We start from the raw sequence: 12,480 nt of genomic DNA, 5'->3' as shown, positions 1-12,480 counted from the left end.
AGGAAAAAGAAAATACACCATCCTTCATGTTTTTGATTTTTGGGGGCCTAAATAACAGATTTGTGGTCCTCACCAACTTCTACAAACAAAAAATTACCTCAACAAAAACACAACAGATTTCAGTATATAATTATTTTTTTTAAAACGTTGAAAAACCAGATGGGAAAAAGTAAATACATCGTATAATTTAGTAACGTGTAGACCCACCTTTAGCAACAATAACTTGAAGTGAATGTTTTTTGTAGAGTTTATTAGTCTCTCACATCATTTTGAAGAAACTGGTAGCCCACTCTTCTTTAAAACATTGCTTCAGTTCATTGATGTTTAAGGACATCTGTTTATGCACAGCTCTCTTAAGATCCCACCACATCATTGTAATGGGGTCGAGGTCTGGACTTTGACTTTGCCATTCAACACAATCAGCACCTTGATTTTTTTTTCTTCTTTAGCCATTCAGATATTGAGTTGCTGGTTGCTTGGAATCATTGCCCTGTTGCATGATCCAGTTTTGGCCCAGCTTAAGCTGATGGACAGCTGGTCACATTTGTCTCAAGAATATTCTGGTGTGAGGTAGACTTTATTGTTGTCTCAATGACTGCTAGTTTCTCAGAAAGATTAGCAACTGTCTTGAATGTTATGCATTTGTAAAAAAGTCCTTTTTCACTGTAGCATGGTGAATTTAAAACTTTTTAGAGATGACCTAATAAACCATGGTGTTGGTGATCTGTAATCATACAATATATAATTGATAATTGTGATATTTTTACAAACAGTGACATTCAGAAAACATTGAGTTTTTTGTAGATATCACCCAGGTCTAGTCTACATTACATGATGACCTTTGCCCCCAAATTTTCTAAATTCAAAGTGATTTTCTCGATTGGGGTCTTGATTAGAAGGGATTGATAGTGTGGATAATCTGGTAGTTTGAAAGGGGAGACCTGTAGTGTGAGGTGTTCAGCAATGTAACTAAATGAGCGATTTAAGCAACAGCAAATGGAAAGGAGGTGAAGAGACGTGCATGCACGCTGCTTGTTCAGCACACGACGGAGACAGAGGAGCTGTTTGTTGAACACATGCAAAGAGTCAGTCTCTTTATCCTTTCAAGTCAGTTGCCAGTTTGTAGTAAAATATTTCTCCAGCTCTCACTGTGATATCTGCATTTCTTAAACTTTCTTTGTTTTTGTTTATTTCCAGTGTTTTGGTTACTCAAATCAGATTAGTTACACTACTTAACATAAGGTAGTTCACACCAGAAAGATCCTTGTTGGCTTGTTGGTGGCTCTCTGGAGAAGATGTAGAAATGCACGTGCATATATGAGAAGCTCTGACAGCAGGGATTTCAAACTGTGGTCCTGTCAATTCATCTGGAAAATCTCCACTCCTTGCCTAATAAAATGTACTAGGTGCCTCTCCTCAACAAGACAAACAAAAACTTTGCATGCTTTGCTGCTGTTTGCTTCACTAAGACTTGGCTCAGTAAATCCATCCCAGACAGTGAATTACCTCTGCAAGGCTTTCATCTACACCGACTGCATAACGGAGCTTTCAGGGAAACCGAAAGGCGGTGGAATTTGCTTCCACATTAACGAAGGTTGGTGTACAGATGTCACCATGCTAAATGAATACTGCAGCCCAAACTTGGAGGCATTGTTCCTAAACTGCAAGCCATTTTATTCACCAGCTGATCAGAAAACTGGCTTGAAACAAAAATATATGGAGTCACACTTTAGGGATTTTAACACAGCAAAATTAAACCACAAACTGCCAACATACAAGCAGCATATTAATTATTCCAGCAGGGATAATAACTCACTGGACCACTGCTACACTATTCTTAAAGATGCATATCGCTCTGTCCCCCAGGCAGTTTTGGAGCTGTCTGATCACTGCTTGGTTCATCTTGTTCCAACTTACACGCAGAAACTAAAATCTGCAAAGCCTGTAGTAAAAGCAGTGAAGAAATGGACCAGAGAGGCAAAGCAAGAACTGCAGGACTGTTTTGAATGTACCAATTTAAGTGTTTCTTAAGCTGCAACTGACAACCTGGATGAATTGACTGACACTGTGACATCTTATGTCAGTTTTTGCAGAAAAAAAAAAAAAGTGTTCGTCAACCAAGACCTTTCCAACATGCAACAATTACCATGGTTCACAACCAAACTAAAACACCTTCGTCAGGCCAAGGCAGAGAAGTATACAGAAGTGGAGATAGGGCCTTGTTCGAACAGGCAGAAACTCACTGACAAAAGAGATCAGAGTGGCTAAAAGCAGCTACAGCTACTGAAAAGCTGAAAAACAGGTTTTCAGCCAATAACCATGCATTAGTGTTCTCGTAAAACTTTCTCCATGTTAAAATTGAAGTAACGTATGGCCTCTCTTATGGCCTCGCCGCTTATTTAATCATGTGAGCCATTCAAGTGACTTTTTTAAAACTTCTGTATTGTCGTTTTATAGTGAATCGTAAGTTTTTTAATTAAAGCCTGTGATATTAATGACGGAGTTGTTTAGCATGTTTGCTTTTAACCTGTTAGCTAGCTGACCAACCCAGATCTAGTTATCAGCTCGTCAGTTTAAACAAAAGGGGGTTCTTGATTCATCAGAACACTTGATTATTTATGAGCTGAACTGAGTGTACTGGATAAAGAGAATACCTACAACTGTGCAGGTCAGTTGGGTCCCAGGACTGAGGTTGAAAACCAATGCTCAAGTGTCATCAAACAGATCTTAGCTAGGACCGCACTCTCACTGAACAGACATTCTTTGGGTTAAATCTCCACACTTTATGTTTACTCTTGATATTTTCTGTCCTTACCAAGCACTGAAACAGAAGCTCGGGCTGATCCCTCTATCACATCTTCAGGAAGAACCAGCTCCAGCTCCTCTGAAACACTGTTTCCTGTAAATCAAAGTGTAAACAGGTGGCTCATTCTGTACTGAACAGTACATGAGTGCTGATGCATTGGTGTGAGGAGTAAGTATATAAGTCAATGCATAACCTACCCTGTGGACACAGCAACCAACTATGGCTTGTGGTCTTCTCACTTCCTTCAGCCTATATGAGAAAATTGTATGATCAAAATATCAATAAACATTATGAATATATATGTATAAAAATGCAGGGATGGGTAGTAACAGAATACATGCGATTGCGTTATGTAATCAGGATACCAAAAATGTAAATGCATTAATGAAGAGATCACCAGTAGATTACATTCAAACCAAATACACACAAAAAATACATACAAACATCCACGTTTTGCAAAAAATTGTTGATGTTATGCATGTTTTCTTTTAATGTTTCAGCGGGAAGTTTTTTTTTTTCTCCCAGAAAAGGATAACATTATCTAAAAACATCAAGTATCATAATCTGTGGCCCTGACAACATCAAAACATCCTCTGAATGTTGCAGGTAAAAACATTGTCTTTTTTAACATGTAAATTTACAAGAACATTATCTGAAATGATAAACATCCATAAAACATTCTTTGAACATTATGTTAAAACATTTTCTTAAAACATTATTAGAACTTTCAGGTAATATTTGCCAAAGTTGTGGGAATGTTCCCTGCTTGCTGGGATTCCTTCACTTTGGCTGTTTTCGTGTTTGTCTTGTGTTCAGTTAAAGACTTGTTGAACAAAAAAGCTTGTTAAAATTATTTTAAATTATTTTTTTCTTGTCTTTATTGAATTATGTGACTTTAAAAAGACCAGTAATCCAAAATTAACAGAAAGTAATCAGATAATGTTACTTTAATATAGTGATCCTTTGTATTAGGCTGCAATTAGATTTTTTAATAGGTAATCAGTAAACTGTGACAGAATCAATTTTTAAGGTAACCCTCGCAACTTTGTATAAATGTATGAGTGCATTTTAAGGCTAATTTTTAGTCCTACCTGTACAAGCAGGCTCCGTGTGACTGTGTCAATGCGGCCTCTCTCAGGCACACTCACAATCTCATTGTCACACACAGTCTGTGACTGTTCTGCCTCAGCACTGACTGTCACATTCAAGACCCCTAAAACACACCAAAAGATGCAGAGAGGAGTTTATTAGCACTAAAAACAATTCAACAGAAATGTGAGATTATGTCTGAACTTGAGAGGTTTAGAACTCACCAAGCACAGAGGGAACAAGAGTCCATTTGAAGGTCTTTCTACCATTTGCACACAGACAGGATGAATACTCTCCATCAGAGGAGGCTTTCAGAGTGTAGTGTGAGGAAGGAGCTGGAGTCACTTTAACCTGTCCGTGAAGCACAGGAGATCAGCTTACTGTGGATGTGAAGTGATGAGAGACTGGTGAAGACAGAAAATGTTGACCTTACAGCACCATAATGCACTTGGAGAGATAGTTGAAGACAGTGGCCTTCAGCTCAAACTCCTCTCCCCAGATGATGGAGTAAGGCAGCGAGAGCTCCAGGAAGAAGGGCTGGAAGACACGAAGCTGAGCAGGAGGAGCCACTCCCAGACCTCTAGAGGACAGACAGAAAGCGTCTGTCTCCCAAGTGGTGATAGTGTCTGGAACGGTAACAGGAACTTCTGCTGATCCAGAGTCTCTGTGGAAAAGCAGCACTGACTCGGTTTATTTTTTTATCAATAAAATAACATCATTGTGATAATGATCACAACAAACAGTGTAGGGGGAGCAATATGAGCTTATTTTATCATTATCATTCTGGTTGACTTGTATTCTGGATCTGCATGGTACAAAAATATTTTGTGTTTCACCTTATGAACTTTATTGTTTTTTGTGTGTGTTAGATCACCTTTCCTTTTAACCACACTTTTTTAATCATTTGGGGGACTGAAAACGTTGCCTTTGTTCTGTTACACAGGTCTTCAGCTGGGCCGTTTTGTTGTTTTGAGGTTATATTGTCGTTTTGAGGTTAATAATGTTCCACACATTTTCAATGGGAGACTGGTCTAGACTGCAGGCAGGTCAGCCTAGCACATGCATTCTTGCTGTAGTCACACATGCAGAATGCTTCTTGATATTATGTTGAAATAAGCATGGACGTCCCTGAAAAAGACATTGTCTAGAGGCAGCATATGTTGCTTTAAAATGTGTTCAGTGTTAATGATGCCAGCACAGATATGAAAGTTACCCCTAACGTCCCCTCGTACTATGACAGACGCTAGCTTTGGAACTTTACACTGGTAACAACCTGGAGGTCCTTTTCTTCTTTGGCCTGGAGAAGGCACGTCTAGTGTTTCCATAAACAATCTGAAAGTTTGACTCATCAGACCACAATACATGTTTCTACCGTGCATCAGTCCATTTCAGATGAGCTCAAGCCCAGTAAAGTCTATGGCGATGATGGATGTTGTTGATATATGACTTATAACCAAAGAAATAAATAATGGTTAAGTAGTTCTCTTACATTAAACCAGTGTCGAACTACACTGGCTCTCGTTTGGGCCTTTTGCAGGGGGTGGGGGGTTTGTCTTCTCAACAAATGCAAGTTTAGTCCAATGTAATGTACAGATATGCACATTTAGTCCAATATATGCACAGTCGCATTATAATGTGATATTTTTTGTTGTCAAGTGTATTTGAATTTTTACAGTAGTTAGTAGTGTTGAAGTGGTGGCACTGCTGTGAAGTTTTAGCTCTGGCTTTTCTAATGATGACATGCATGGATACCTAAATATACCGTTTAGTTTGCTGCACGCATTGAAACTAACATGTTATCTAACATGTTTTTGCATTTTTTTAAATCATTTGAGTTCAGCAGTTGCCCTTTACATTGTGTGAAAATTTCACGATGAATGGACCAATAGAAATAATCCATAATTACTTGGAATAAAATCTGTTTACATTAACTTACTTTGAAAGTAAAAAACTATTTTGCCTTGACCTGGAAATCTTCCTTTTTGGAGATACATGTTTTTCTTACTTTATTCTACTGCAAAGAAGAGGGACTTAACTCAAATTGGGCCAGTCTTAACTGCAAATGGGTTTACATTCTGAAATGGCTGCAAACAGGTTTAACGTTAACTCTAGCGGGTCATGTAAGCTTTATGATGTTTTGTGCTCTACTTGTTAAAAAAAAGTACTTATTTCAAAATTTTAATATAAATAGGTTTATATACAGCAAATATAAAACATCGTCAAGCTTAAAATTGCAGTATTTTTCTGATGCAAAAATGAGTCATGCCTGATCTTTTATATGACCAACAAAATTAAAAATATGTCTGGGTAAGAATTAGTGTGCCATGATGAAGCTAAAAAAGCTCTGATCTCGTGAGCCCTTTGTTGACAGAGACTAAAGGATGAATTCAATTAAATAATATGAAAACAGTTGTTTGTTTCTGATAAATGCATGAGAATAGAAGCAAATATCGGCATCACTGTCATTCAATGGCCAAAAAATATGCAGCTCAGACCCCCATCTATAAACAATTAACTTCATATTTATCTAAAAAAGTGAATTTGTGTAAATCCTTTAGGTTATAAAAAGAAATAATTTCAATATTCACACAAACACATATGCACATTTCTAAACATAAAATAAAATCTCAAGAGGAAGGAATTATATTAGACTACGCTATGGATTAAACTCGGACCTAGCCCATCTAACTACTCTATCTTTTAGATTATTAAAAACATGAAATAGACATCGGACATGTATTTAAAGCACAAAACATAAAAAAACCTCAGGAACACAGAACCCAGCACCACAGAAAACCCACCTGACATCCTAGCAACCATTGGCGAAGCACCTTTCGTTTGGAGCTATGGCCTGCCCATTTGGAAATAAGCCCCTCCCATTTGGAGGTTTTCCAGCATGCAGCAATACAATACTCTTCCACTGTAGAATACATGCAGTGCTATAGTGATGTCTGGACAGGTGGGTTTAAAAAAGGATGTCAATATAAAACAATGTCCATTTCAAATGATGTAACCGTCACTGCCCACATATTTCCATGTGCTCTTTACATTGACATGGATGTTAAGCAATAGAGGGCAGTCCAGAGTCAAATGTTTCTGGCAACACCAAATTTGGCAACGGTCGAGGAGGTCGTAGTCATTAGTTATCATTAGTTAATCTAAATAGTTCTGTCCAATGATAAGCTTGTTTCCTTTCTTTTTTTCTACCTTCATTTTAATTGTAAAGTCTTATTGTCAATGTTGCTCTTGTTGTGTTATTGTATTGCTGTAGACCAGAGGAGGATGGATTCCTCTTTGAGTTTTGAGTAGGCTCAAGATTTCTCCCTCCTTCTCTTACAGAGTTTTCCTTGCCACTGTTTCCCCTGGCTTGCTCATTTGGGGCTTAATTGGACCTGGATATTCTGCAAAGCTGCTTTGTGACAAAGCTTGGTGTATTTATTGAAATGCATTGAAACTGAAAATAAATGATAAGCTTATATACTAAATAAACAGATTTTAAAGTGCTGTATTTTCATCTCTCTGCCTCTCTCTCTTTCTGGCTCCTTCTTTTTCTCTCTTTCCTCTTGGTCCTCATGGATTACTAAATGTTTAATTTCCTCATTTGATGCAGACCAATGTCAAAAAGTCATTATCATTAATAAACTGAAACAGGGTTTGTTTGGAGAGCTAGTAAGATTATTATAGAATATATGGTTCGCTTGTTTCATTTAGACCTAAATATGAGTGTGACTGAACTAAAAAAAAAGTTTGATTGGTCCCCACCCAACAAGGTAGGTGTGAAAGGACTAGTCAACTATGGCAACATCAAAAAAACATGGTCTCTACTGTGCCACACCTAATGGGAAGGGTAGGTGTATATAATAACGTGTGATGTTACATGTTGAGGTCTGAATTTTGTATGACTCTGGTTCATCAATACACTAGTTAATGAATTCTAATGCTCAGTATGTTTACACAGTACAGGAACTTACTACTGATCTATAAAGTGTTCATTTGATCGTAATAACCAACTACAGATTCTGTAGCCTAAATTGAGATGAAAATTATAGGGGTTGCCTTTTATAAATGTAAACCACTAACTGCCCTCATAAACATTTAGATTTATAGGTTCTTGCAGAAGATTTATATAGTAAACATAGCCTGTAGTATCTGTAATGCAGAGCCTACTTGTTCGTCTTAAAGAAGCCAAAGTCGCTCTGGGTAGCATTAAGTCTTAGTCATTCAGATTTTAGAACCAATCTACTACACAATGTTCACTAACCCCACTTCAGCAAGTTGCCATATCCAAGTTTCCGGAAAGAATTTACGAACTGTCTCAAAGGGTCCAGAATTCGGTCGAAAGGCAACACCACTCATGCCACCTCTTGAAAAGTACTCAACTGAAAATTCATAAAAACATCAACAATTAGCAGACCTTATGCTTTAGCTGTTAGAAGATGTTTTTAACTCAAGAAAACAAAGTGTGGAGTATACATGTAAAAATGCATCATACTGGTCTCAAAAATTCTCATAGTTTACTGCATTTACTCTTTGGGGTCTTACATTTTCTTGACTAAATATGCTTATGTAACACAATAATAAATATTCAGAAATTTATGAACAATGTGGAAAAAGGTGAGTCTGGACATACCAAAATAGTTGCGATCATATTTTAGGCCTTTGTAGATCAAACAGTGAGGTGCTCTGACGGCCAGATTTGTCACCATCTTGAGCCCCACGCTCTGTCAGAATGTCATAAACCACAAGAAATATGTGTCTGAGACAGCTTGACATTGTGTTAGTTAACTTTTTATATTGTGGTTTGTTCCAAACACAATATAAACTACTTTCAAGAATTTTCTTTTTTTTAATGTTAGAAATGAGCTTATTATGAATAATAATACCTTTATTGGAAAAATTAAATGAGTTTTCCATTATATATCAGCTGTTGTTTTTTTCAAAAATTAATTATGTCCCAAATTACAAATGGATGTAAAGCATTTTGGAATGAAACTCTATATTTAATAATTTTCTTTCATTTTTTAGATTTGATTATTAATGTCTAGGGTAAAAACATTTGTACACATATACTGACATGCCAAAAGTCATAAGATAGCAGTATGTAAATTGATTATGAAGTGACATTATCTCAGGGGATGGCTTCAGAACGCCCACACCTGTGTAAGTTGTAAAGTGTTATCTTGTGAGTGAGTTTGAACACTGGCTAGCGTACTCATGGCAAGGCGACATAATTTATCGGAATTCGAACAAGGCATGATAGTGGGTGCCACACGTATGGAAAATTCCATTTCCGAAATTGTGTGGGGTAACTGGACCCCAGAGGACTGGCAACATATGGCATGGTACGATGAGTCATGGTACAAATTGTTTCGGGTTGTTGGTAGGGTTTGTGTGTGGTGCGATTTGATCCCAATTATCAACAAGGCCCTGTGCAGGCTGGCAGTGGTTCCATACTGGTATGGTGTGTGTTCTAATGTTATGGGTTGAGTCCACTGGTCTGCCTGAACACATCATTGACCACCACATTGAGTTGCTGCACTTCGCTGGACTACGGGGGGTCCTACACAATACTAGTTCCTGTCCCATGACTTTTGGCATGTCAGTGTATTTTCACCCAAAACCAGATCCCTTCTGCCCTGTACGCTCACTTTGCCTGTTGCATAGGGCCCCATAAAAACACAAGGGCCCCACCTCCCCCTCGTGTCAAAGCTCCTGAGAGGATGAAGTGGAACTATCCATTGGGGGTGGTATTTCTCGAGATTTCTCAGTTAACTTAAGCCCAAAGTCAAGCCTGTCCAATAAGAAAAGAGCTGAGGGACATTTCTATTGGGCAGTTTTCATGTTTGAGATCAAATTATCTGTGACTATGCCTGATAAAAGGGAGAGTGAAATAGAAACTACTTACTACATTTCCTAGACACCACCAGGCAATGGTGTTTACAAACTGCACATCAGAAAAATAACTGTGTTGCACATAAACATGTGTTCATATGCACTTTCACACAATTAAGCTCACACTTTGCAGCAGCAACCTCTGTCGAGACCAGTCCAGTCCAGACAATATATGTAAATGTTGGCACATTCCTCACAGGCGCACATATTATAAAATAAGTCAGTGATTATCTAGTCTCTCAGTCAAGGTTTGGTCACATCTCTGGACAAATGCAAAATGGAAAGAAATGGGTTGACAGGTCTGACTGTGTGGCAATGATTTATATCGCTCACAGGTCAGGTAGAAGGGGCCCTTTGCAGAATTTTGCTTAGGGCCCCAGGAAGGTGAGGACCAGCTCTGCACAAAACTATTTGTCCAGTCAACCTGTTACCTTTAGGGTATTGTAAACATGGTCTTCATTTGCACTCCGTCGTGGTCTAACTTGCAGACACTCCAGCTCATCTTCAACTCTATGATCATAATATGACCCGGATGTCATTGGTAACAAGTAGAAAACCTATGAAAAATATAATTAAACTTGCAATTATGGCATTTTATAAAAACATAAATCACGATCTTAACTGTAGTGTTCTCATGTCTCTGTAATATGTGCTTGGAGGTGTCTTTGTATTTTTTCTGTCTGTTTTGTCTGTTGCTGTTAAGTACGTCCTCCAAGTACAAGCTTTAAAACCTGTGTTCCTTTTTTCCTTTCATTTTCATATTTAAAGGTTTTTTTTTTCTCTATTGGTTTCTTGTGATTCGGTCTACCAGTATTTCTACCAGTGTGTAGTGATATGGACAGTAGTATTAGCTTGATTGAACACTGTGTACATGGGGTTGGGTAGTATAATGGTATTTAGGTTTACCTCAGTATGTAAAAATGTTGCCAGTATTAAAAAATGATGACGACAGTATTTCCAAATTATGACGCATCAGATTTCTATTCCACATTGGAATATAAATTAACACACCCCACCCATTTATATTTCAGAGAGGCTCACTGATTAGAGGTTTGGGAGCTCACCGATAGTGGGAGAAAATCAGAGCCAGGAAAATTCTCAGAACTGAGCATGATAGCAGCTCAGACACAGCTAATTTACATGTATCAGAACTACACATTCTCTGCACACACCGTGAAACATTGTAGATTTCAGCTTTCACTCGAACAAAAGTCACCCTGACTTTGTGATCTCCTCTGAACGTGTGTGATACTTTCATTCATTTTCATTTCATTTTCATTTCATGATATTTCATTGTCATTTTAGCATCAGTTAGTTACAACTAATTCTGTGCTGCAAGTCATTTGGCCTTCTAACTAACCTCTTGTTAGCTTTGCCAAAACGCTATAGTCCCAAACACCTCAGTACATGTTTACTTTTGGCTTTCAGTCACCAATCACTCTAGTTTTGCTGTCTCAAATATAAGATTTTGTCATCTAATTTTGTGTCAACACAGCACCAATTTTTCAGAAAGACCTGTACTGTGGTGTGTGTGGCACTGTCTAGCAAACAGGCTATGAATCCAAACATCACGGAACAGGTTTAATTTCTCCTTTCTGCCTAGCCGCCCGCTCTCGCCACCTGTGTCACCTCAAAAATACAGCATACCATGGTAATATTTGGAAATGGTTATTAAAGAAGTGGATACCACCCAACACTATGTGTACAAGTTATATATTTTAATCAAACCTATTGACTATTTCACAAACCTTTAATTTCACTGTTCCAAAACCCCTGGAGGACATTTTAAATGACATTGCTTTTAAAACCAAGCACCAGTGTATGTGTTCAATATTCAATAAATCTGTACTTCACCTCATCAGCATTCAGGCGTTTTCCTGACTCCATGATGAACACACTCTGATCCACAGCACTGAGTCCACACAGTGAACCAGGCAGAGCTGAGAGCTGGACAGAGTTTTCCTCACCAGGAACTGCCTCAGTGGGAGAGAACTGCAGTGAGACCTGAAGATCATGATGGATATAAGTTTAGACTTTTTTCACAGTGACTGTACTGATTGAAAGCCACCACATATCTTAAAATGTGAAAACAAAGACATAAAGAAACAAACATTTTAGCATTACCTTGTTCCTGAAGCATTTTTCAACATTAAAATCCTTGCTAGCAGCGATGACGTTCTCACTGGGCAGCACACAGTACACCAGAACCTGCACTACAGGAGCCAGATCAGCATCAACAGACAGTCTGAATGAGACTTTTCCCTCTATGAGCTTTTTGGATTCTTTCACTTCAACTTTCTCATAACCATGATGGACTATGGCTCCTTTAGACAAGACCTGCACCAAAGAGCCAAAAAATATCTTACTGACAAAGAATCAACAACATTTCATTTAAAACTGTCTAAATAGAGGAAATGTAAATATTTACATTACAAAATTACTGTGTGTCCTTACCATGTATATAATATCAGTGCTGTAATTCTCAGTGGTTTCTCCAACAATGTAGTACTTAATGTTTATGTCTATTTCAGTACCACATGGAATCGGTTCCTCTAAGCTCTCTATTGATAATTCACTGTGCACAGGACTGTAAGGTGTAGCAGGTTGAAGCAGTGGTATGTTTGCCTGATCATTTGTAAAGTAAGGTCTTCCGTATCTGTAAAATGGACCATCTGGATAGACACTTGCCTAGA

The 12,480-nt window shown here is 38.0% G+C and overlaps 1 pseudogene; it reads right to left on the bottom strand.

Annotated features, from left to right (window-relative positions):
* The window catches only part of LOC118826966, a 41,096-nt pseudogene that overhangs the window by 20,375 nt on the left and 8,241 nt on the right, over nucleotides 1-12,480 (bottom strand).

Source organism: Colossoma macropomum, unplaced genomic scaffold, assembly GCF_904425465.1.
Source record: "Colossoma macropomum unplaced genomic scaffold, Colossoma_macropomum, whole genome shotgun sequence".
Taxonomy (NCBI): Eukaryota; Metazoa; Chordata; class Actinopteri; order Characiformes; family Serrasalmidae; genus Colossoma; species Colossoma macropomum.
This window is presented reverse-complemented; position numbering and strand designations above follow the sequence as displayed.